This window comes from Lethenteron reissneri, chromosome 29 (genome assembly GCF_015708825.2).
Source record: "Lethenteron reissneri isolate LAM-NWPU_2019-01 chromosome 29, ASM1570882v1, whole genome shotgun sequence".
Taxonomy (NCBI): Eukaryota; Metazoa; Chordata; class Hyperoartia; order Petromyzontiformes; family Petromyzontidae; genus Lethenteron; species Lethenteron reissneri.
The window spans coordinates 12290407-12314271 of record NC_083807.1 but is presented as its reverse complement, the minus strand read 5'-3'; the positions used below and the strand labels follow the sequence as shown (position 1 = coordinate 12314271).

The 23865-nt window shown below is 47.9% G+C and overlaps 1 protein-coding gene across 1 annotated transcript in view; it reads right to left on the bottom strand.

Moving 5' to 3' along the window:
* LOC133349260 (delta-type opioid receptor-like) overlaps window positions 1–1346 on the bottom strand; it is a 33890-nt gene extending 32544 nt beyond the window's left edge. The window contains exon 1 of the mRNA XM_061562611.1: window positions 1251–1346. The gene's annotated coding sequence lies outside the window, so the exon portion shown is untranslated. The remainder of the gene's footprint in view (window positions 1–1250) is intronic.
* Between the last annotated feature and the right edge of the window lie 22519 nt (window positions 1347–23865).

Genomic DNA, 23865 nt, shown 5'->3' with positions numbered 1-23865 from the left:
GAACAGACATAGCTGAACAGAACGTAGGATGTGATGGAGCTTGGATGCTCTGATGGATGCTCGGATTTGTATCGATCGCAACAGCAGCGTGGGCCCCTATGGCACACACCCCCAAGATGTCACCCCTCCATTGACAATTTTCAGCCACATCTACCGCACACGGCCGCACCTTGTGGTCGCGATTTTTCCATTTGTGCAACATCAAAAGAATTCACAGCGGCTGTGTGTTTGGGAGAGAAAAAAACGAGGCAGTTTCAGCCTTTAAGACAGGTTTTGGTATAGTATTTGTTTTAAAATGGTCAATTTTGAGACGCTGATTTAAAAAAAATTACGTTTTATCTTTAAAAAAATTAAAATGTCACAACTCTATTCACGTTTTGCAGAAAAATAAACGGAGTGCGTTTTTTTTTATGCAGTCGAACAGTCCCATCAAATTAACGACAATGTATTATTTAGCTAGAGTCCACATTAAAACTGTTTAATTACAAACGCCGTTGATGCTGGAGTCAATTTAATGATATAAATCAGCACGTAGTTTTCTGGAATCAGACAACGCCGGACGACTGACCCAATGCAAATGCTCCGAAGCATGTGCGCTAGACATTTGGCGGCGATACTGCAGCAGTGGAATGCATTGACATGCAAGGAGCGTGTTGCGTGTCTGGGAGCGCACGGGAGCGCCCGCACACCCAGAGCGCGGGCGGTGCTTACAGATTAACATTGCCAGACCCTTATCCTGACGGGACGAATGACTCCTTCGCACGGCAATAGCAATAGCAAACAAAACATTGCGCGAGGCAATATCAATTGATGACAACACGGATGAGGACATTAACCGTGCACGATAATAATTCCAATGTAGCCGCTCGAGATCCTGAATGAAATGCCACATCACGCTTTGTACCCATGATCTCAAATATCGGCAGCTTCTGATTTAAAATATACGCAGCTTCTCACCACGAAGCGCATTCAATCACAGTACTAAGTGCTAGCGTTTCACACGTAGAATGTTCTGCTCAAAACACACGCGCACACCAGCTAATAAATCATGCTACACACAAACAAAAACACCTACCACCATCCAACAATATATATTTATTTTCTCTCTCTCTCTGGAGCTGCAATACAGGACTGTGCAAATGTGCTAGGACAGTTATTTTTTGGCCAGTGGTAAAAGCGGACAGTGCTGCTTGTTGTTTAATACGCGTGCGTGCGTGCGTGCGCGTGAAAGCTCGGTGTGCATGATTTACCTGCTCGAGGTCTGCGGGAGGAAGGATCGCGAGGATGTTTCTGCAGCCAGCCAGCTCCCTCGCTCGCTCGCAGTGCAGGGATATGGCGCGCGCCAGCGGTGATGAAATCGAATGCAGCAAGACCCCCCCCCCCTTTAACTGTGCACGCGCACGCGCACGCACGCACACGCACGTGTGTTTGTGTGTGTGCATGTGCACGCCCGTGCTTCCACACATTCACACAAACCATGGCAATTGCAAAGAAATACAAAAAGCCAACAATTAAGATTCCTTTTCTGATTGTAATGATGATTGTTACATCGGCGGTATTTGAATCAACGTAAGCTTCGTTGGAAATAAATGCTGCGGGAGAGATTTGATTTGTGTTCATATTTTTCTTGCAATGAGTGCGTGTGGATGTATTCAACTTCAAAATAACGACGTGAGATATGGTTACGATATATATTTAAATATTGCATGTAGATAGTGAGCACACTGTGTTGTTTTCGTTCCATTTAATGATGCAAAAAATAAATTGTGACATTTAAACCGTGACGTTAATGCATCGAAATGTCTGGTTTACGGTGGTTCCTATGCAAACTATTTGTGTGCGTACACGCACACATCATAAACACAATGTTGAATGCCACGCAACCGTTTGATGACGCTACACCACCACCGTCACAAAGACCATCCGTTCAAAATTCAAATCCCATAACTTTAGCGGTTGCCATTGGACCGCTGACGTTGCTATGACAAGCGAGAAAAGAGCCCATGGTCTGTGCATGTGTGCGCGTGTGCGGGGGAGCCATCGTGTACGTAGCGGGGAGCGCTCACAGCGACGAACCGGGTGACCCGAGTTTGATTTCCGCTCAGGGCCAACACCAGTGGACGAATTGTCCGGTTCGGTCCTGAGCTTCCGTGAGGTCGACTTAGCCTCACGAGTACCTGGTGCGGTGTGTATACATCGCCACCACCACGACGACGGTGATGATGATGACCACCCACAACACTTCGCGTGCCGTGCCGGCCTTCATAGCTGCTTGCTCGCTAACGACGATTACCCCAAATAAAAACACAAAAAATAGATAAAAAAATTTCGGGGATCTTTGTCTCGCTCGTGGATACGTGCGCGCGTTCTCTGGCTCCGGGCCTCTGAACGCACACATCCCCCCCCCTCCCCGCAAAGGCCAAGCAGACAAGCAGCTGAATGGTGATGAGAGGGTCGAGCGCTTTCCCTGCTTCCCCTGCAGCTCCTTCCACCACCGCGCACGCGTCCCCCCACCAAGGACCCTTGGCGCCCGCGATGGCAGCCGCGACTGCCGGTGAATGTCCCTCCCTCCCTGCCCGCTGCCAGCACCCAGCGCCACGGTGGCGCACCTCTCAATTTGGGTCCCGTTCCTCGTCCAGCCTGCGCGGGGTTTCTGTGCGTCTCTTCAACGTGGCGAGACCGATTCATTCATCGTCGTCTATAAGGTGTCCACCAGCCCCCACCTCCAGCAACTCTTGCTTGCAAAGACAAAGAGCCCCCGTATAGCCTGAACAGCCTGTAGGGGCAAGTGCTGTTAGCGAGCACCTACGAAGGCCGGCACTGTGGCACACGAGGGGGTGGGTGGCCAGCACCACGCCAGGCCGCCTTTGTCTCCCCAGTGGCGATGTTTACACATCGCACCAGGTACTCATTTGAGGCTGAGTCGACCCAGGGGATGGCCCAGGACCGGTTCAGATAATCTCTACCGGTGTTGGTCATGAGCGCGAATCGAGGTCGGGTCACCAGGTTCGCCGCGCTAACCACTACACTACCGCTCCCCACACTAACACACCCCGACCAAACACCTGCCCCCTCTTTGGAGAACAGCACGGGGGGGGGGGGGTCCCACGTACCACGACTGCTGCTGCTGCTCAGCTGCCGTTTATTCCAACAGATTTGCAATGAATGGCAGCTCGATGGAGAGAACGAATCTCGATTGGGATCTCAGTGCGGCGCATTTGCATTCTGCAGGCAGGCCCTTGCAAGCAAGCGAATCGTAACCTCTTACACAATTGCACGTCTCGCGGCCCAACAACATCTGGAGATTGGGTGGGGGGGGGGGGTTGGCGGGGCGGGGGGGGGGGCTGTGGATTCGCAGTGCACGTCGTACGGCACCTGCACGCAGCGCACATTCTAATGCGTGTGCCGCTCTTTTTTTTCCTCCTCCTCCTCCTCATATTCCTCCTCCCTCCTCCTCCTCCTGAGAGCGGTTGCTAGGAGACGCTGCAGGTCGCTCCGCACCCGCCCTCCGTCGTGAAATAGTCTTGACAGATGCCTTTGACGGACTCGTGTTTATTTATCAGCCGTCACCGGACCCCTGTGTGGCACCACGACACGACAGACCCTCGTTAGAATTTACGGGAGTGAAAATTAGAAGGAGATAATTGAGGAACTCTCCAATCAATGAATGCATCTCAAGACTGCCTCGATGTGGGGCGTTCTATTTGACTCGGTTAGATAGGGGAGGGGTTGTCCGAAAAGCTCTCGTTTATATTGTTAGAATTTTTAAAATCTCTTTTCCAAATCGGTTTCTCCCCCAGCTTAAAAATGACAACTAAAAACGTAGTATATGTAGGCTATTAGATATACTCCATGTTACAGAAATACATCTATGCAGAGGATTTTCCCATTTAGAGGTTGTAAAATGACCATGATATCTATTGCATTTCTTTCGTAATTATTGACGAGAAATTTGATTAAATTCTGCTTTTTTTACAGCCTGCATTATGCCTCTAGCATATGAACTGAATAATTCAGGATTATGCTCAAGATTCTAATTATGCATGAGATAAGTAAAAAAAATTCCACCGTATAAAATGCATGTATGCTACCTTGGCATCTTTTGTACAATTGAATCTGGATAGAAGCGCACCTAATACAAGTACAGTTCTGATATAAGCAAGATACTTACAATACGCTGGTGGTGTAAAAGAGGGGCAATTTATGAAACAATCATGCTATTATGAATAGAAGCACAGCGGGTCTTGTTCCCAAGCGGTGTGCTGATATCCGGCTCTTTCCGTGGATATGCACCGTGCGTCGTTCGCCATGCTTGTTCGCTTTTAGAATAATTTAACATCTTAAATTATCCTCCGTTCAGATTTTCCGAAAATTGCCCCGCGATGTGAGCATGTTATTGCTGCCGTCCACGTCCACTAAGATCCAGAAATTGGCGTTTCATTAATTAACTATTTTTGCTCATGAACTCACGGCAAACTAAACTTTGCCCATAGACGAACATTGCTTGTAGACTAACATTGCCCATAGACTAACATTGCCCAAAGACTAACATTGCCCGCAGACTAACATTGCCAGTAGACTAACATTGTACATAGACTAACATTGCCAGTAGACTAACATTGTACATAGACTAACATTGCCAGTAGACTAACATTGTACATAGACTAACATTGCCCATAGACTAGCATTGCTCGTAGACTAACATTGCACGTCGACTAACATTGCATGTATACAGATGTAGTGACATCGCGGATGTCACTGTGTGGTACCGGGCCTGGAGGGGCACGGCGTGCGATGTACTCACATCGCGGACACCCCGTAGGTGGGTGTAGTACCAGCCCTAGAGGGGGCTCGGTGAACGCTGGGATAGTACTCAGTGGCACCACGTGTGGCTGCAGTGCCGACCCCTACAGGAGCGAGTGTGAGAGTGTCAGCCATGGGATGAGGTTACCCTAGGCCATGGCACGCTGGTTGACTCTGTAAGGCACGTGACCAGTAAGATCTACACAGGGGCTCCAGGTGGGGGCTAGGGGGTGGTCACGTGTCAGGGTGAGATCCTACGGGAAGGGTCGAGAAACGACGAGAGGTTTCTCGAAGGTGGTCGTGGCCAAGGGCGGGGCCAGCCACGACCCAGGAGCATATAAACCGGGGTTCGCACAGGGACCGGGGCTCAGCGTTGCTGTGGTCATCTGAAGATCTACGATCTATGTTCTACGTCCAAGAAGAAGTCACCAACACGTGGACGAGGACCCAAGCTAGGTCCTGTCCGTTGTAGCTGCTCCCAGTAACTAGCGTAGTTAGCCTGGTGGTCCACCACCAGAGGTTATCTGGTGAAGGGGCAGTAACCCATTTGTGTTTCGTGTTGGTGTTAATAAATGTGTAATGGGTTCCGGAGACACTTGTAGAGGTAACTTATTTACTCCAATACAACACTCCAACAGTCCTGATACTCTGTTAGAGCCTAGGTACACAGCCTAGGTACACAGCCTAGATACACTACTCTGGCTACGCTCTGGGGTCCTCCGGCTACAATTACCCTAGGGGAGGCTACCTGACCCGACCCAGCCAAGGTGCGGGTCTGGACTCTGGCTTCCTCGGAACTTGCCCTTACAAGGACGTAGAGCCGGGAGTCCCAGAGTCCCACCACTGGCCCTCATAGCGTCCCGGCCCTTACAAGGACAAGCGGGACGAGGGGGTCCAGGGTCCTAAGCTGGCTGGCTGGCGGGTCTTGGGTCTTGAGCTGCGACTGGCCCCGATCGGCCAGGGAGCTGCCCTTTAATGCCTCGTCCCCAACGAGGGGTGGGGTTGTGTGCGCCCCCAGATATCCCACAGAGCACACACAGACCCCCCCCCCCGTTGGTGGCGCCAAGGGGCTTAACTGTCTGGGGTGACTGGGAATCCTAGCGCCTGGCGCCGAGGGCTTATCTGCCTAGGATCCCAGAGCCCCCAGCAGCCCCTCCCCCTCTTATGGCACTACACATGTGTTGCCTCTAATAAGTACGTCTGCGACTCAGTTGAATCCACGACACTAACATTGCATGTAGACTAACATTGCACATAGACTAACATTGCACCATAGACTACCATTACACGTAGACTAGCATTGCCCGTAGACTAGCATTGCCTATAGACTAACATTGCCCATAGACTAACATTGCCCATAGACTAACACTGCCCATAGACTAACATTGCATGTAGACTAACATTGCACCATAGACGACCATTACACGTAGACTAGCATTGCTCGTAGACTAACATTGCCTATAGACTAACATTGCCCATAGACTAACATTGCCCATAGACTAACACTGCCCATAGACTAACATTGCACGTAGACTAACATTGCCCATAGACTAACATTGCCCATAGACGAACATTACCCATAGACTAACATTGCATGTAGACTAACATTGCAAGTAAACTAACATTACCCATAGACTAACATTGCCCATAGACTAACATTACCCATAGACTAACATTGCCCATAGACTAACATTACCCATAGACTAACATTACCCATAGACTAACATTACCCATAGACTAACATTACCCATAGACTAACATTGCATGTAGACTAACATTGCACATAGACTAACATTGCACTTAGACTAACATTGCATGTAGACTAACACTGCACATAGACTAACATTGCCAGTAGACTAACATTGCCCATAGACTAACATTGCCCATAGACTAACATTGCCCATAGACTAACATTACCCATAGACTAACATTGCACTTAGACTAACATTGCAAGTAGACTAACATTGCCCATAGACTAACATTGCCCATAGACTAACATTACCCATAGACTAACATTGCACATAGACTAACATTGCCCATAGACTAACATTACCCATAGACTAACATTGCCCATAGACTAACATTACCCATAGACTAACATTGCCCATAGACTGACATTACCCATAGACTAACATTGCATGTAGACTAACATTGCATGTAGACTAACATTACCCATAGACTAACATTACCCATAGACTAACATTGCCCATAGACTAACATTATCCATAGACTAACATTGCCCATAGACTAACATTCCAAGTAGACTAACATTAACAATCATCATCATCATCAGTCATGATCGACGTTGCTGGATGGAGGCTTCCCCAAGCCGTCCCCATCTCTTGCGGCGCCCAATGTTTAAATGGATGTCACCACTTTAAATGATGCATTAACAACCATGGCCAGGGCCAGTGCATTTACAAGTGGGGGAAAGGTTACTCCGCCATGCTGGCCAAGGCGGGGCTGACGACGCTGGGGAACGTATACATGTGTGGAAGGTCTACTGCCCACCGCGCAAGCCCCCCCCCCCCCACCCTTTTAACAACCTGTGTGTGTGTGTGTATGGTAGGCAGTCGCCCTCCAGCAACAACGGAGGGCGGAGGAGCGACGCTCACAACAACGAGCGGAGCGCCGGGTGGCTAAAGCACAGCAAGTTGGCACAGTAGGGGGCACAGGTGGTGCATCAACCAGTCATCTCGGTCATCTCAGTCAGTTGACCCGTGGCACCTGCTGAGTCTGCCCCGTGACCTCCTGCCAGCGGGCGTTCGACACTTCACGTGGTAGCCTCAAGGTGCACATGGCCTGGCACAAGCGTCGTGGTGACGTCACCGCCACTTAGTGGCGAATGGCGGTTGTTGTTGTTGTTGGTAGTAGCGGTAGTGTCTGGGTTAGCGCGCTGCGCTACGGATCTGGCGACCCGAGTTAAATTCCCGCTCACGGCCAACACCGGTGACGAAAATCTCAACCGGTCATGGGCCTCCCTAGGCCGATAGAACCTCAAATGAGTACCTGGTGCGATGTGTAAACATCGCCGCTGGGGAGACAAAGGCGGCCGGGCGTGGTATTGGCTACCCAAACCCCTCATGTGCCGTGCCGGCCTTCATAGGTGCTCGCTAACAACACTTGCCCCAACAATCTGTTAAAGGCTATACGGAGAATCGTTGTCTTTGTTTGGTAGTATCCCATCCAGGCACTATCCAGGCTCAATGCCTGCTTAGCGTCCGATATCTGACGAAGTCGTGTGCATCAGAATGGGTTATTTGGTTGCAGACCCAACCGTCCGAAATTATGACGAAAATGAGCTCCCGACCGCAGCCTTCCCTGTTTGCTTTTGGTTATATCATCATGGCGAAAGAAAACGCAGTTATTTATTATTTTATATCCCCCCCCCCCCCCCATTTCATGCGGGTTGTGCTATTGACGTCATGAGCCGAAGAATCCACGACGATGCAAGCGGTGCAAAACGTGTAATAAAAATATCACGCAGCAAGTTGCCTTCCAACATCCCTTCCACAGACACCACCTGGGCAACATCGTAGGGGGGGGCGGCACTTTGACGATCAGTCCTGCCACCGAGAATAATGGGAGAGAAAAAATAAATCTTCCTTTGCATTCTGAATCAATTGGAAGCTCCCGATGCGTATATTTGCCGGCGTGTGTGCATATATACGTTGGGTTTCAGTTAACGTGTGTAAGAATAAGCATATGTTTTTATTGTACATGTGGTGCCTGTTTGTGCATGCGATCAATCCACGACTAGATGAGAAGCCTGCCTATGCTGTTAAGGCGGTGACGGTTATTTGGCCATTCTTCAGTATGCTGGACCAACAATGGATTTCGCTGCACGTGAGAGACCAACAATGGATTTCGCTGCACGTGAGAGACCAACAATGGACCTCACTGCACACGACAAACCAACAATGGATCTCACTGCACACTGCAGACCAACATTGGATTTCACTGCACACGACAGACCAACAATGGATCTCACTGCACACTGCAGACCAACAATGGATTTCACTGCACACGACAGACCAACAATGGATCTCACTGCACACTGCAGACCAACAATGGATTGCACTGCACACGACAGACCAACAATGGATCTCACTGCACACTGCAGACCAACAATGGATCTCACTGCATACGACAGACCAACAATGGATCTCACTGCATACGACAGACCAACAATGGATCTCACTGCATACAACAGACCAACAATGGATCTCACTGCATACGACAGACCAACAATGGATTTCACTGCACACTGCAGACCAACAATGGACCTCACTGCACACTGCAGACCAACAATGGATCTCACTGCATACGACAGACCAACAATGGATTTCACTGCACACTGCAGACCAACAATGGACCTCACTGCACACTGCAGACCAACAATGGATCTCACTGCACACTGCAGACCAACAATGGACCTCACTGCACACTGCAGACCAACAATGGATCTCACTGCACACTGCAGACCAACAATGGATCTCACTGCATACGACAGACCAACAATGGATTTCACTGCACACTGCAGACCAACAATGGACCTCACTGCACACTGCAGACCAACAATGGATCTCACTGCATACGACAGACCAACAATGGATTTCACTGCACACTGCAGACCAACAATGGACCTCACTGCACACTGCAGACCAACAATGGATCTCACTGCACACTGCAGACCAACAATGGACCTCACTGCACACTGCAGACCAACAATGGATCTCACTGCACACTGCAGACCAACAATGGATCTCACTGCATACGACAGACCAACAATGGATCTCACTGCATACGACAGACCAACAATGGATCTCACTGCACACTACAGACCAACAATGGATCTCACTGCACACTGCAGACCAACAATGGATCTCACTGCACACTGCAGACCAACAATTGATTTCACTGCAACACGAGAGACCAACAATTGATTTCACTGCACTGCCCTCTACAGCCCACAATGCCTACTACCCCTGTTCGATACGCACGGTGGACGCCCATTCAAACACAAATCAGTCTCAACTCTGTTTCGCTTCTGAAGTCAGCTGGGATCAGGTACATTATGAGTTTATTTCCATATGTATCATTATCCTCCTTCATTGCTGTAGTGGAATTTCCTCTTAAAATATGAGCTGCAGAGACCCGCGTTGTTAATGGCGCAATATGATGACTGATGATGACAATGTTGATGAAGATTTTCGTGACAATTCAAGGTTGCATCAGCATTTCTATTGACCATCAAATTGTTTACAAATCAAGACAAACGGCACTCAGAGAGACGTCGCAGCCGATATTTATCGTGCGTCGTCTTCCCCCAATGTTTGTTGTACCAATTCTACCATAATATTATCAACCTCTGCATATTAACTCATTCATTTTAGTCAACCGTATCGCACAGCCCTGCCCTATTTATAAGCAGAAATTATAGTGCGTACCTTGTCTGGCGCTGGATCTGTCACTGTTTAATGCGCAAGGGTTGGCGATGTTAAAACGCCCTCTCTACAGGCAGGTTCCTTCCCTTTCCACTCACGCGTCTCGCACACTGCTTCGCATGCTAATGAAGACGCCTCTCCACCCAGCCTCGTGCGTGTGCGCGCACACACAGGCCAGGGCTCGAAGGACTCTGACCCCGCGTATCCACGAACATTCTGGAAACCGCGTTCAGTCCGCTCGTTTGCTATGACCGCCGCCGACGTGTGGAGCGGGACAAATGAACTGAATGCTCCCTTCTGAAAATAAGATAGGGTGAAGCTGGAATAGATGTGAGTGGATGATGCATGGTCGTTACACAGAAGCGGATTTAAGACAGAGAATCTGATAATCATACTCTTTGGTTATTTCGGTAAAGTCACGTAGGTATAAAATAAAATAAATCACGACGTTTCGGGCGTAACACAACGTCGTGATTTATTTTATTTTCTACCTACGTGACTTTACCGAAAGAACCAAAGAGCATGGATTCCTGCAGTCACAAAAGCTTCAAATCAAGATTGAACCTGATAATCGTAAAATGTAGCGCAAAATTAATTTGGGAAAAAAATGTGTTAGCTTCTAAATGTTATTTATGCAGAAGGTTGATGTGATACGCACGAGAATCCCCGCTACATATCCGTGTCTGTTATGCCAGCATCATCGTTCTTGCAATGCCGTTGCTGCAGAATTGCCCACATCTAAAACGAAGGCTTGTGATTATAAAACCTCTATGGTGCTGTATGTACACGTGTGCTGAAATTCTATAAACGTGAAGAATTGATACAAGGCCAACTTTTAAATTATTCACACGTCCCTACGAGAGACAAGCCGTTTCTAAAAGCGATTGCATTCGTTTTAGCCGAGGGATAAAGATTGTGCAGGGTGCTGTGTCAGAATGGTTCGTGCACACGGCAACCATCCCAGCAAACACAGACTCATTTACAGGCTACGATGCACATTATTGGCAGCTGGTACCTGAATTTGGCCTGAGCGTCTCTGAGGTTTATTCAATCTAAAACCATTACGCAAACTCCGGTCATCCTCGCTGCGGCTTTTGGCGAACAATCGAACAAAGATGACCACTGCGTCGCTTTCTTCCAGGCGCGCTTCTGCGGCCGTCTGGAACACTCTTCCTTCCGATATGATGAAGCCACCGGAGCTATGCACTTATAAAATCTAGATTGAAAACTCGTTTCTTTAGAACTTCTTTTGTGTTTGTTGTTTGTTGTCCTTCCCCGGCACCTCCGATTAACACGGTTAGCTACGTACGATGCGAAACGAGTTCAAAGTACGTACGTACAAGAAGTTAGGAGTTGTAGTCGTGACCTCTTTAACCAGGAGATGAAACATACAAGGGGGCCCGTTCAGCCACGTGCAACGTTGCTTCTCTTGCAAGGTCGACCTCGACGAGATCCAGGCAATTAGAGTACAGAGGAACATGAGTTTAAACACATTTAGAATGTAACAAAGCGAGAGGAGAATCGCTGATCAGGACTGTCGGGGTGTGTTTGGTGGGGGGCATGGGGCTATGCGACCCCCCCCCTCTCCCGACACTGCCCACCCTTTGAGACCCCAAGCTCATGCGTTGATCGTCACCAGGAATTATACATTGAATGTTACTTTTGTAACGTGATGTCAAATTAACATTTATAAAGCTTAACATTTCGCGCGACTCTCCCCCCTCCCACCACAACCTTATTATTTCAGGAAGTTTCTAGATCCACCTCTGACCTCAACTTTATGTAACAATTAATGTTAATTCACATTCGAATATAGACAAAAAGAAACGTGACTGTCGTTCAAAAATGTGCTTTTGATTTTCAAAGTTCCGATTTGTTTAAATACCAAATCAATTGGCATATTTGCTCGCGTTGACAACTCGCTTTGATTAGCTCTGTCAGGTGGTGGATGGTTTTAATGAAAAAGAAAAAAACTGCCGTTACAACTCGACGACGATATCACCCAAAAGAGACTAATTATGAATCATCATATTGGTCGTGAAAGCCTACGTAAAAGAAAATTGTGCGTAAGCAATCTAAATATACAAGAAATAAGATGTCATTCAATCTTGATTTGAAGCTTTCGTGACTGCAGGAATCCATACTCTTTGGTTCTTTCGGTAAAGTCACGTAGGTATAAAATAAACAAATCACGACGTTTCGGGCGCAACACAAGCGCTGAGGCAGACTGTTTTAAAAAGGGCTACACCCATTTCAAACCTTTTTAAAACAGTCTGCCTCAGCAGCAGACCATGCTTTCTCACCTGATGATGGGCGCTTGTGTTGCGCCCGAAACGTCGTGATTTATTTTATTTTATACCTACGTGACTTCACTGAAAGAACCAAAGAGTAAAGATGTCATTCCTGGAAAGAAAAGTAACTTGACCAGGCAACAACTATTTGTTGTACAGGGACTCCTCTACTTACGAACGAGTTAGGTTCCAGAGGACTGTTCGTAAGTCAATTTGTTCGTAAGTCCAACTTTACTCATGTCGATTAAAAACATGTTGTACGACATTTACACTAAACACGGGGAATGTCTTTAAAAGTTGTATAATCTTCTGTAGATGTAGATGCCACCACCACCATCTAATGCGCGGCAGTTGAACTTATGACTCTCGATCCGAACAGGCAACTGGGCATACGGATAGGTTTGTTCGTATCTCTGAAAGTTCGTAAGTCGAATGTTCTTAAGTAGAGGAGTCCATATACTATGCTTCTATTCCCCCACTTACATAATAATCTTTATTTAGACTGGAGGAATCCGATGAGCTATGAAGCTCTTTTTAACCAACCCGCCATTGACTCGTGTGGTAAAGTGTGGTCAAATTACCACCATGACTCACTCGGGGTGGCAAGGCCCTATCTAGCAGTGGATAGACAAAGGGGCTGTGCTTGTAGATTTGTAGTGACATAGCGCTGACTGTTGGACAGCAGCAGCAACTGCAGGTGGACACTGAGCGCACACGCCGCTGAGCATACACACGGGTGTGCCGGCAGGGCGGAGGAACTGGGGCAAGGGTCACGGTAGACCTCGCGTGGAAGCCCCTGGAACTCTCTGGTGGGTTCGAGAAGAGAGGCGCGGCTGGGACGGAGCCAAGTCGCGCCGAATGGAATATAAGCAGCAGAGAGCGAGAGGTCGTCTCGTCGTCACCGCCATCGTCGCCGCCACCGCCTTCGCCCGCTCATTGCGCGGCCGGACAGCGGTTGACCGTCCCGGTCGGTGCAACGTGGGCGGGGTCGTGCGTGGGAGAGAAAGGGGGGCCCGAGTGGTGGCGTGAGCTCGGCAACAACAATAAAGAGGGCAGATCGGTGCCTCCTGCGACCGCCTTGTCTCTGGCTGTCGCACGCCATCTGCACGCACAGACGACACTGCACATTCATAAGGGAATGGCGATTCCACGTTGACGCATAAATACAGTATCGTTAATATCTTGACATAAAGCTTTCGTGACTGCAGGAATCAATATCTCTTAACCTTTAAAAACAGCCTGCCTCAGCAGATTTCTCTCATTTTCACCTGAAGACGATTGCTTGTGTTGCGATAGAAACGTCGTGATTTTGATTTGTTATTTTTTTCTATCTACGTGGCTTTTTACCGAAAGACCCAAAGAATAGTATCTTTAATATTTTGCAAAAAACAAAAACATATTTAAAACCTGGTCAGTGATAACTGCCTCTTCTCCATCATTACTCAAGACGTGTGATTTATTTAAATATGACATACATCACAACAGTACAGGTTTCTGATAAATCAACAACACAACAACAACGAATTTCCCAGCAAGTGCCAATCATTTCCTTTTATTTTTATTTGAGGGAAGATGTTCAATACGCCATCACCTTCAGCGGAGGGCAGCTAATTGCTCGCCCGACCAATTAATTCCCACAGAAACGGCATTCCAGTCACAGTCGATCGCGTCCCACGTCAACGTCTAAGTGCACTCAGTTCAGCGTTTTGCATCAGAGTACATCACTCGCGTCTAACTCCCCCGAAATGCGAAGCGACAGTTCCTCATATAGCCGAGCAGAAGGCAGTAATAAGTCATTTACATTTGCCCCCCCCCCCCCCGCTCTTCCACTCTTTGCAGGGGCGAGATTGCATGTGGCCGTGCTGGGAATGATCGTGTGGCTCTGGGTGCTAAAGCGTATTACCGAATCCCTCCCGCGGGTCTCCTGCGAGTGTTGGCCGAGAGTGAGCGCGCGGCTCAGCCCATTTATCTCTCGTCGGCCAATGTCGCTGCAGCCCGATCCAATTAAGGGGCACCCCCCCCCCCCCCCAACACACACCACTCCCGGGTGAGCGCCACGCGACCACGTTAAACAGCTCCCAAATGAGGCAAAGCTCTTTAAATGCCTCTCGAACGTGGCCGAGCAAGCGATTAGTCGCGCCTTTGCCGCCTGATGCAGAGGTTTGCGGTTCAACTCCCCCCCCCTCACACTGCCCCCCTCCCCTGCCCCCCTCCCATGGGGGGCTGCTCCCCGGTGCATTAATCGCCCGGCTCCGTTGGCAATAAGATGCGCGCTGTTTGCACCGCAGTGGACGTGAAAGATCCCGTGGCGTTATTCGGGAGAGAGAAAACAAACGAGTGGGCTAACGGGTCCAGGTGTCACGGCTCAAATGTTAAATTGGATCGCAAGTCACTTAAGTGGAGTAAGCAATAGCAACATCGCGCCCTACCGACTGACTAATGCCGGCTTGCGGGCGGGTGCTGCGTCGGCTCATGCTGCACAGGGACAGCTGTCACCAGGGGGTCCCCTAGGCTAAACATGTAAACTGCAGCGGGGCATGAACATAATTGAGATGAGATGGGATGTACGAGGCATTTTGAGATGCTGGGCCATTTAAGCCCCCACATTCGTGTTCTCTATTCTTAACAGAGGAGCCCCGGGGCACGAGGGGCAGTTCACTGAGCGATATATTTGTGGTTCTCGCCACGCCACCCCGTCACGTGCAGTGCTGGCCCTTAATAGGTGCTCGCTGACAACACTTGCCCCAACATTATCATTAAAGGGTATCGGAGAATGGTTTTGCATGTGCAAGCTCTGTGTAGTGACGAAGACTCTTGCGGGAGTGGCAGTGCAGAGGTTCGCGCGCTGTGCTATGGCCAACACCTGTGACTTATCTGAAACGGTCATGGGCCTCCCCTAGGTCGGTTCAGCCTCAAATGAGTACCTGGCGCGGTGGCCGGGCGTGGTGTTGGCCAAACAATTACCTCGTGCGCCAGGCCGGCCTTCATAGGTGCTCGCTAACGGCACTTACCCCAACAGTCTGTTAAGGCTATACGGGGGATCTTTGTCTTTGTAGCGACGATTATCACATAGTGCCACAAACACCACAGGAACCCAGCTTCAACTTCCTGGCCTTGCACATCAAGGGGCCGTCCATAAATGACGTCACACACCTGGGGCGGGGGGGGTCAGACATTTGTGACGATGTGTGACGAGGGGGGGGGGGTTTGAGAAATGTGACGTCACATCAAAATGCGCAACTTTAAATAAATATAGACAACACGTTCTACATAATTAAATAGACTTTTTAATAAATGTTTTCTCCTACAACATCAGAGTGCAGCGCCACATTAAATACGCACTACAATGACAATAATTTAAAGCGATTTGATTTTATTTTGGGGGGGGGGGGCAGAGCTTTGTGACTTCATATTTGAGGGGGGGGTCTGACTTTTTGTGACGCCGTGTGACGAAAGGAGGGGGGTCAGAAATCCTCCAAAATCACGTGACGTCATTTATGGACGGCCCCCAATGGCAGGCGGTAAATATAAACATTTCCTGGCCCTCTCCCCCTGACGCCCATGTTGCTCGCCCCGAAATGAATTCTTGCTGCGGCGTGTGAACATCGCCACAGAGGCCATCGGCGAGACTGCCCAAGTGTGCAGCTGGTGCGGCTGCAACGGGGCCCCGGGGAGAATGCGACTAAGAGGAGCAGTGGTGGCTCCTGCAAAATCTCTCAGGGGGGTAAATGTCTGGATGATTGATAAGGATACGGTCCACCCATGCAATGGATAAATTAACAGCTTAAGCATGTAAAGGAAACTTCAGTTCTTAAATATTAATGAAAAATAAAGTGACTCTTACAATACATCTTGTTTGTTTCTATCTCACCATTATTACAATCCACTCAGTTTCTTTTATTAAAGATTCCACTAGGTGGCGACATAATATTGTTGACTGAAACGTGCTTACGTATGATGACGTAAGCACGTTAGTGCGAGCCCTCCCGGAAGCCATAGAGAATGCATTGCTTCGCCCGCCGTTCGAAAAAAAACATCTTAGAATGTAAGTCTATGGGGCCACTCTGGGCGATTCTCAGCCAGAGTGAAATCGCCCAAAAAGAGGCGGTACTCCACAGAACGTGACATGACGCTGATTGGACTATATCCAGAGGCACAGTAACGGCTGAGATTGGTGGTGCGTCGCCCAATCGCCCTAATGAAGAAACCGCCCCTGAAGAGGAGGGAAGGCGGACAGGGGTCTCCCACGACAGTCCCTTGCACCAGGACCCGTGCCATTCACACCTTGCCGCTGGGATACAAAGGTGGCCAAGAGCAGTGTGCCGCCTCCTCCGAGCAGGTGCCTGTTTAGCAACACGTGTCCCCGGCAGTCTGTACGGCTAGGCGAGGGGAAGTTGTCTTGGTGTTGTGTTGTGTGAATATGTCCAATTGCGTCGCCCTATACTGCAACTTTTATTTACTTATTTTTTGTTTATTTTTTATTTTACTTTTATTAATTTAAATTTTAAAAAATTCACCTACGTGACTTCACCGAAAAAAACCTAAGAATATGAATCCTTGCAGTCACGAAAGCTTCAAATCTAGAATTATACTGCAACTCCCAGGCTAAATGTACCCTGGCTTACATCGGCAGTGTGAGGATGAAGGCGGATGGGGCGGTGGGGAGGCATGTCCCTGGCTGCACCTGCCTTCTTGTGGCATGGCAGCTTTAATAGGTGCTCGCTAACCACAACTACTCCAGCGATCTATGCAGTTATATGGGGCATGTCGCGCTCGTACGGTATGTGTTGATTATAGAATTGTCCGCAGCGACCATTTTGCGTCATTGTGGGGTCGTCCATAAATGACGTCACGCGATTTTGGACGATTCCCCCCCCCCCCCTTCGACACACGACGTCACAAAAAGTCAGACCCCCCCTCAAATATGACGTCACAAAACTCTGCAAAAAAAATAAAACATGCTTTAAATCGCTTTATACTATTGTCATTGTAGTTGCGTATTTAATGTAGCGCTGCACTCTGATGTTGTAGGAATGTAGGAGAACACATTTATTTAAAAGTCTATTTAATTAAGTAGAACGTGTTGTCTATATTTATTTAAAGTCGCGCATTTTGATGTGACGTCACATTTCTCAAACCCCCCCACCTCGTCATACAGCGTCACAAATGTCTGACCCCCCCCCCCTTTAGGTGCGTGACGTCATTTATGGACGGCCCCAGTGGAGAATATAAATGTTAAAATAAATAAGCAGACAATGTCATCTTCGCATATCGTTTCTCCACGTAAAAAAATAAAAAGTTAAAGTGTTTCTTGCATCACGCATCAGCATGCTGCATCTCGGTGTTGATTCCAGGCAAGCAAACGCTGCGGTGTCTAAGCAGCAGTCACAGGCTCGCTTGAATCGATGCGGGCGAACTGCCGATATTACAGGCAAAGAGACATTCTCTTTACCATATGGACCCAAGTTCGATGAAAATGTATAACATCACATGCCTCTAAATAATCGGGGGCGTAGTTGTGGATGGGTTGTATAAGAGACGTAAATATCAAGAGACATTTGGGCTACTTATTTATTGGCTATTGTCCATTTCATGTTGTTTCTCCAAGCATCATACACATTTATACAATTGTGTATCCTGGTTATTTGTATACATGAAGACAAACGTAACAAGACATATGTATATTTGTTTTATTTTCATATATTGCAGCTCATTAGTGGCTCACTTATTTTGCAAGTCTTTAAATCATGTTATAAAATGGTGGCTTACACAGGCCTGTAGGTAATTGAAATAGTATCAAAGTAATACATCCTTAAACATTTTCATTTTCCTCCAGGAGCACTTCCGATGATGCTGAAGCTCCCAAGGATCTTGCTGTTGTTGTTATTGTTGTAAGCGGTTGGTTACGGAGGAGTGGAAGTATTACACAGGCCCACCTACCATCCTCTGGTTTAGCAATGAGATTTTTTAAAAATGTATGGTGCTCTCTCAGAAGGCAAACATCCCTAGACAGTCCGTTGAATTTAAGCCAAAAAAGCTTTTTGTCATGCCACTCGTGTGCGATATGAAATCAAATCCAGGGAGATTTCGCCTTGCAGTATTGCATTCTCATCTCACAGTGACTCATGCATCTACTTAAAGCCGCTCTCCCGTGGATTGTCACTAAATAGTCTGTTACTGTACCCATCGCAGACAAAAACATCTATCGCCGCCTTCGTTATTTACACCGATGTATCACACACACATACACAACACGCAAGAGTGTGCCCGCTTAAGAGCGGGTTCCACTGCAACAGGAATTGAAAGAACGGTGCGGAGATAAAAGATGTGGCGATTTCAATTGGTTCCTTCCTACATGGTGCCAGCCGGATGTATAAGAACGCTTAGGGACTTAACAGCCCCGATGAAGGCGACACTAAATTTAACGATTATCAGGCTCTATATATCATGCTATAACTCTGTTACTCTAAAATGGATAATAGGATATACAGCTCTTTTTCAATCCAATGCTGGAAGAAGGCCAAACCATGCTCTGTCGGTCATTGGGGGTTGCTTAAGGGGCCGTCCATAAATGACGTCACGCGATTATGGACGATTTCTGACCCCCCCCCCCTTCGTCACGTGGCGTCACAAAAAGTCAGACCCCCCCCCTCAAACATTACGTCACAAAGCTCTGCCCCCCCCCCCCCCCCAATTTTAAACATGCTTCAAATCGCTTTAAACTATTGTCATTGTAGTGCGTATTTAATGTGGCACTGCACTCTGATGTTGTAGGAGAAAACATTTATTAAAAAGTCTATTTAATTAAGTAGAACGTGTTGTCTATATTTATTTAACGTTGCGCATTTTGATGTGACGTCACATTTCTCAATCCCCCCCCCCCCCCCCCGTCAATACATCGTCACAAATGTCTGACCCCCCCCCCCAGGTGCGTGACGTTATTTATGGACAGCCCCTAACCATGGGTTAGTGGACGGTGGTAGCAAGACGGGTTCAGATATGACTCGCCACGAGTTTTAGACATCGCCAGGTATGAAACTCAGCTGAAGAGTTCACAGCGCAGGGTGCGATCTACTTAAACAACCGCTACACCCCGATAATCTAGCAATACAATTCTTCCCAATCAACAGTACGTTATGACGGGCAGGTTTGCATATGTGTTTTTGTTGCCACTTATTATCAGAGTTAATGATGATGGCGATGAGCTTAGCTGCGTTTAGTGCTTGCGACCACTGCCAACACGCTGCATTCATTACCTTTCATTTGAATGTTGTTGTCGTGAAATAAAGAGCAGTGATGTGAACAAGCAATTTGAGGGCTGAACCAATACCTTAACGTTTTAGGCAACAGCTAGCCACTCAACATCCTGTCACTGATAAGTACAAGCTACAGTGGGTCACACTTTCCTCGTTTTATTCATTTGCACCCTCCCACGTGTTCTTGAATGCCTGCACATGATTGACTGTATGACCCTTCTAATCTCTCGCCTAACGTTAAGTTTACGTATTGCAAGCAACACGACCGCAGCAAACTTCGGCTGACATGTACTTAATAGACCGTACATTTGTCCGGCTTGCAGCTGAGTTGCAACCTGATTGCCAACGCCAGTTACAAATTAAAACCTACATGACAATTAACATCACAGATTAATTCGCGGCTTTGTACGTGACTAACGTGTGGTCTCGCAGGGAGACTAAATGGTTCATTATGTTCGAGTTGTATTCCGAGGGGTGGGGGGGGGGGCAGAACTATTGTATGTGGAGACAAACATAGACGCGTGTGTGTGTGTTGAACTTCTTTTGCACCGCACGTAGCCAAACGTGCTAATCAGAGGTGCGGGGCAAGGGCAACAAACTAAACACAAAGCGTCAGTTCTTAACAAATGAGTTTCAAATCGAAACGTGAAAGTGCACAGATCCAGTGGCGTCCTAATATCGGGAGAGCGTTCCAGGTGGCCGCAAAAGCGCATCTGCAAGTGCGCGCTGCGGTGACCCTGTTTGTTCTGTGGGTAGCCAAAAGCCGCCGCTGCGAGGATGACCGGAGTCTGCCGTGATGTTCATGCTCCTTGACGAGATCAGCGAGATCTTTGTGGTTCCTTTGTGGCGAGCACTTTGTGTGTAGCGAGTGCGACCTTAAATCATGTAAAATGCCGAACTATCTCGTCCCATTGCAGATGTCGCTGCCACTAGCTCGTCGTACCGGTGTGTATCGTTACCTCTTCATTTTAACGTAAAGCTCCATTTGTACGTCAATTACAATGTTCAACATGATTATGCAGTAGGTACGCATTGAACGACAAAGGTTAAATGTTCCCCTTTTTAGACGACAGTGTGGAAAGTAAGCCGTGCACAGATGTCCCAACGAATAATGTAATGTTAAAGGTGATTAGATGGAATTTCCGCAAGGCTAAATTGGGAGGAACACAGTGACGCCCCTGGAAACGGGAGCATCTTGGCAATCCTGTCACGACACATCCCAAGCTGATGAAGGCTGGCGGACGACTGCGAGACGCGGCATCTGTCGCCGAGTGTTACCAGGACGGAGTCCAGCGCGTTGCACATTCACAACGCCAGCGCTGCCCACGAACTGAACATTTGTCCTCAGTGGGCAGAGGCCGAGACACAACCCACACACCCAGTCTACCCAGACACTGCCCTACTACCAATGGTCATCCCGTGGCGGGTGGCGCTCCGACTCTATGGACGTCAAACTAAGCTTGTCGCGGTGTCGTACTCGACGGAAGTGTGCGCCTGCTTGGGGTCGGGCATCGCACGTCAAAGTGCACTGACGTGCGGTAACATTTGACAATGGGCATCGTCTCGGGAAATCTTTGAGCGACTTCCCTCCCTTGGACTTCCAGTTCTGAGCAACATCGCCCTCCACACATGCGTCAGGAGGCTGCGGCCGCCGAGTTGCTGGAGGATACTTGCGCCAAACCGAGTGTGCCGCTGCACATCGATCTCTTGTGACCACTTGCCGCCAGCCTGTTACCACGACGCCCGCCGTTCACCAAAGTGCCACGACCGGGAATGTGCCGGCAGAGTCGCCGTGGCGTGAGGAGTGGCGGCGTCGCGGTGGCGAGATGTTAACTCCCTCGCCTAGTATGCAGGAGGCACGTGGGGTCGATCCCAACCCTGACGCCTGCTGTATATTTTGAAGTTTGCTTTGTCTCTGCCCTCCGAGTCCTCCGGTTTTTCCCTCCAAATGTAGAGAAACATGCGTTTAGAGTATTGGCTGCGATGCCCTTGCACGTAATAAGCCACTTCGTTGATCTATGACTTGTGGCCAGGACACTTCGCAAAACGAGATACATAGCTCGGTGGGCCTTACCTGTTAAACACATTTTTGTAAGTAGTTTAGTTTTACAGTCAGTTTTACAGTTTTGTCCTCGTGGACAAAACCTACGATCCGCCCGCCAAATGTGTTCGTTATCTTCTGCGCCCGTGACTGCTTGACAGGTCTCAAACCGGCCAAGGTCTTCTGTGTGCAGCACGCCTGCACAGGGGAACGGTGACGTGACGGCGATGACGCACATTGCTGAAGGCTGTGTCCTCGAACTTAAGCTTTCGTGGCGGTTTGAGGAGACTGCGTTTTGCAAGTGATGAAGCCGCCGCCTGTCTCAGCGCAAACGCACACGCTGAATAAAGACTTTGATATTAATAATCAACTACTGGTCTTTGCAAATCCACGATTTGGATGACGGTCTCCCACACCGTGTAGGTCACGAGGGACACAGGAATGGTTCAGACATCGCACGTCACTGAAGTTAGCCGGGGGTTAGATTAGAACTCCGATTGCAGGTCAATAGCGCAGTGTGCTAACCAGAGTGTCACCACAAAGCATTACATCACATATACAGTAGGTGTGTTTAAAAAAATAAATGTTGCATGAACATTGCACACAATGCACCCTCTAAACACCAATCAGAGTATCCTTCGGTGGCGAACAGGATGTTCTCTCTTCACACACATGACGTTTAAATGTTTTATCAAGTTTTCGTCGCTTGCATTTCACAAAATCGCGACAGCTGTACATGCCTGATTAATGGACGTGTATGCATCGGGTTATAAAAGCCCTCTACTTCACGTAAGGTATTTTATTATTTCAGAGTAGGAGACCAATTCATAAATTCAAAGCATGCTCAACATTCATGTTCTTAAAAGCAGCCAGGGTTGGAAATTTGGCACAAGTCAATGACGCAAACCGAATAATGGAAGACCACTCGATAGCGTGTTTTTTGAAAATATGTTTATACAAAAGACTAAGCGTTAAAGTCTGTGACTAATGTGTGCACCAGTTGGTCAAGTATAGTGCGCCCATTGAAACTACAGGAAGCAATGACTGCAGCACAGAGGTTCTTGTCCATTATTTATTTGAGACTCTTTGTCATTTATTTATACTCATTGCTGAAAGAGGTCAGCACGATCACTGACATGATCCAATTTTCACAACTATTGTTCCGACTCAAAATTAAGTCCTGCCCCACTCTAGCTGGCCAACCCTATCATTAAGGCCCATGTATCTCTATGCATCCGTCCAATTGAAATAAGAGTGCATTTACTTGAACCAGGATAAGATCCAAAATTAAACAATCTTTTCTTTGGCTGGAGGATGTTGTTGCCACAGACTTGAGAGATGTCCTGGAAACCTTGATACCCTACATGTCTTTCCGATTTAACGTCCTTACGATTTAAACATTTCTGAATTTTAAGGGCGATTTCGGGGTGGGGGTCGAGATTTCCAGATGGATAAATTACGTAGCAAGTTAATGTGTCTTCGTGCTAACAAAAGTGACATCACCCGATGCCACGTGACACCACTTTTGGAAGGAAAGGCACGGACGTGATGCAAGTGATGTCACTTACCGTGACATCATGCTTTCGGATCAATACCAAATCATTATTTTTTTCAGCGTATCAAAAACGTCTTATCTAGGCCCAGTTTTTTTTTCTGAATTATAAAAAAAAAATCAGGAACGCATCCCTCATGAATATGATAAATCAGGTAGCTTCAGTGACACATTTTACAATACATTATTGTCTAATTTATTCGCACAATGAATATAATTATTAATTCCCCCCAGATGGTCACGCAATTAATTTAATAATTAGCAATGTTCATCCACTTAATCCGCCTACTTCAACAAAAGGCCACTGCTTGGACAAGGACATTTTGAATGTCATCGAATTATCTTTCATCCAGGACACCCTCATTGATCAGTTCCGCAGTGCTGCGTGATATCTGCAGGCATCATATTCCATACCCATGATACCAGGACTGGCAATGCCTGCAGGTGTCACGTAGGAGTACAGTCAAGAGTTCTA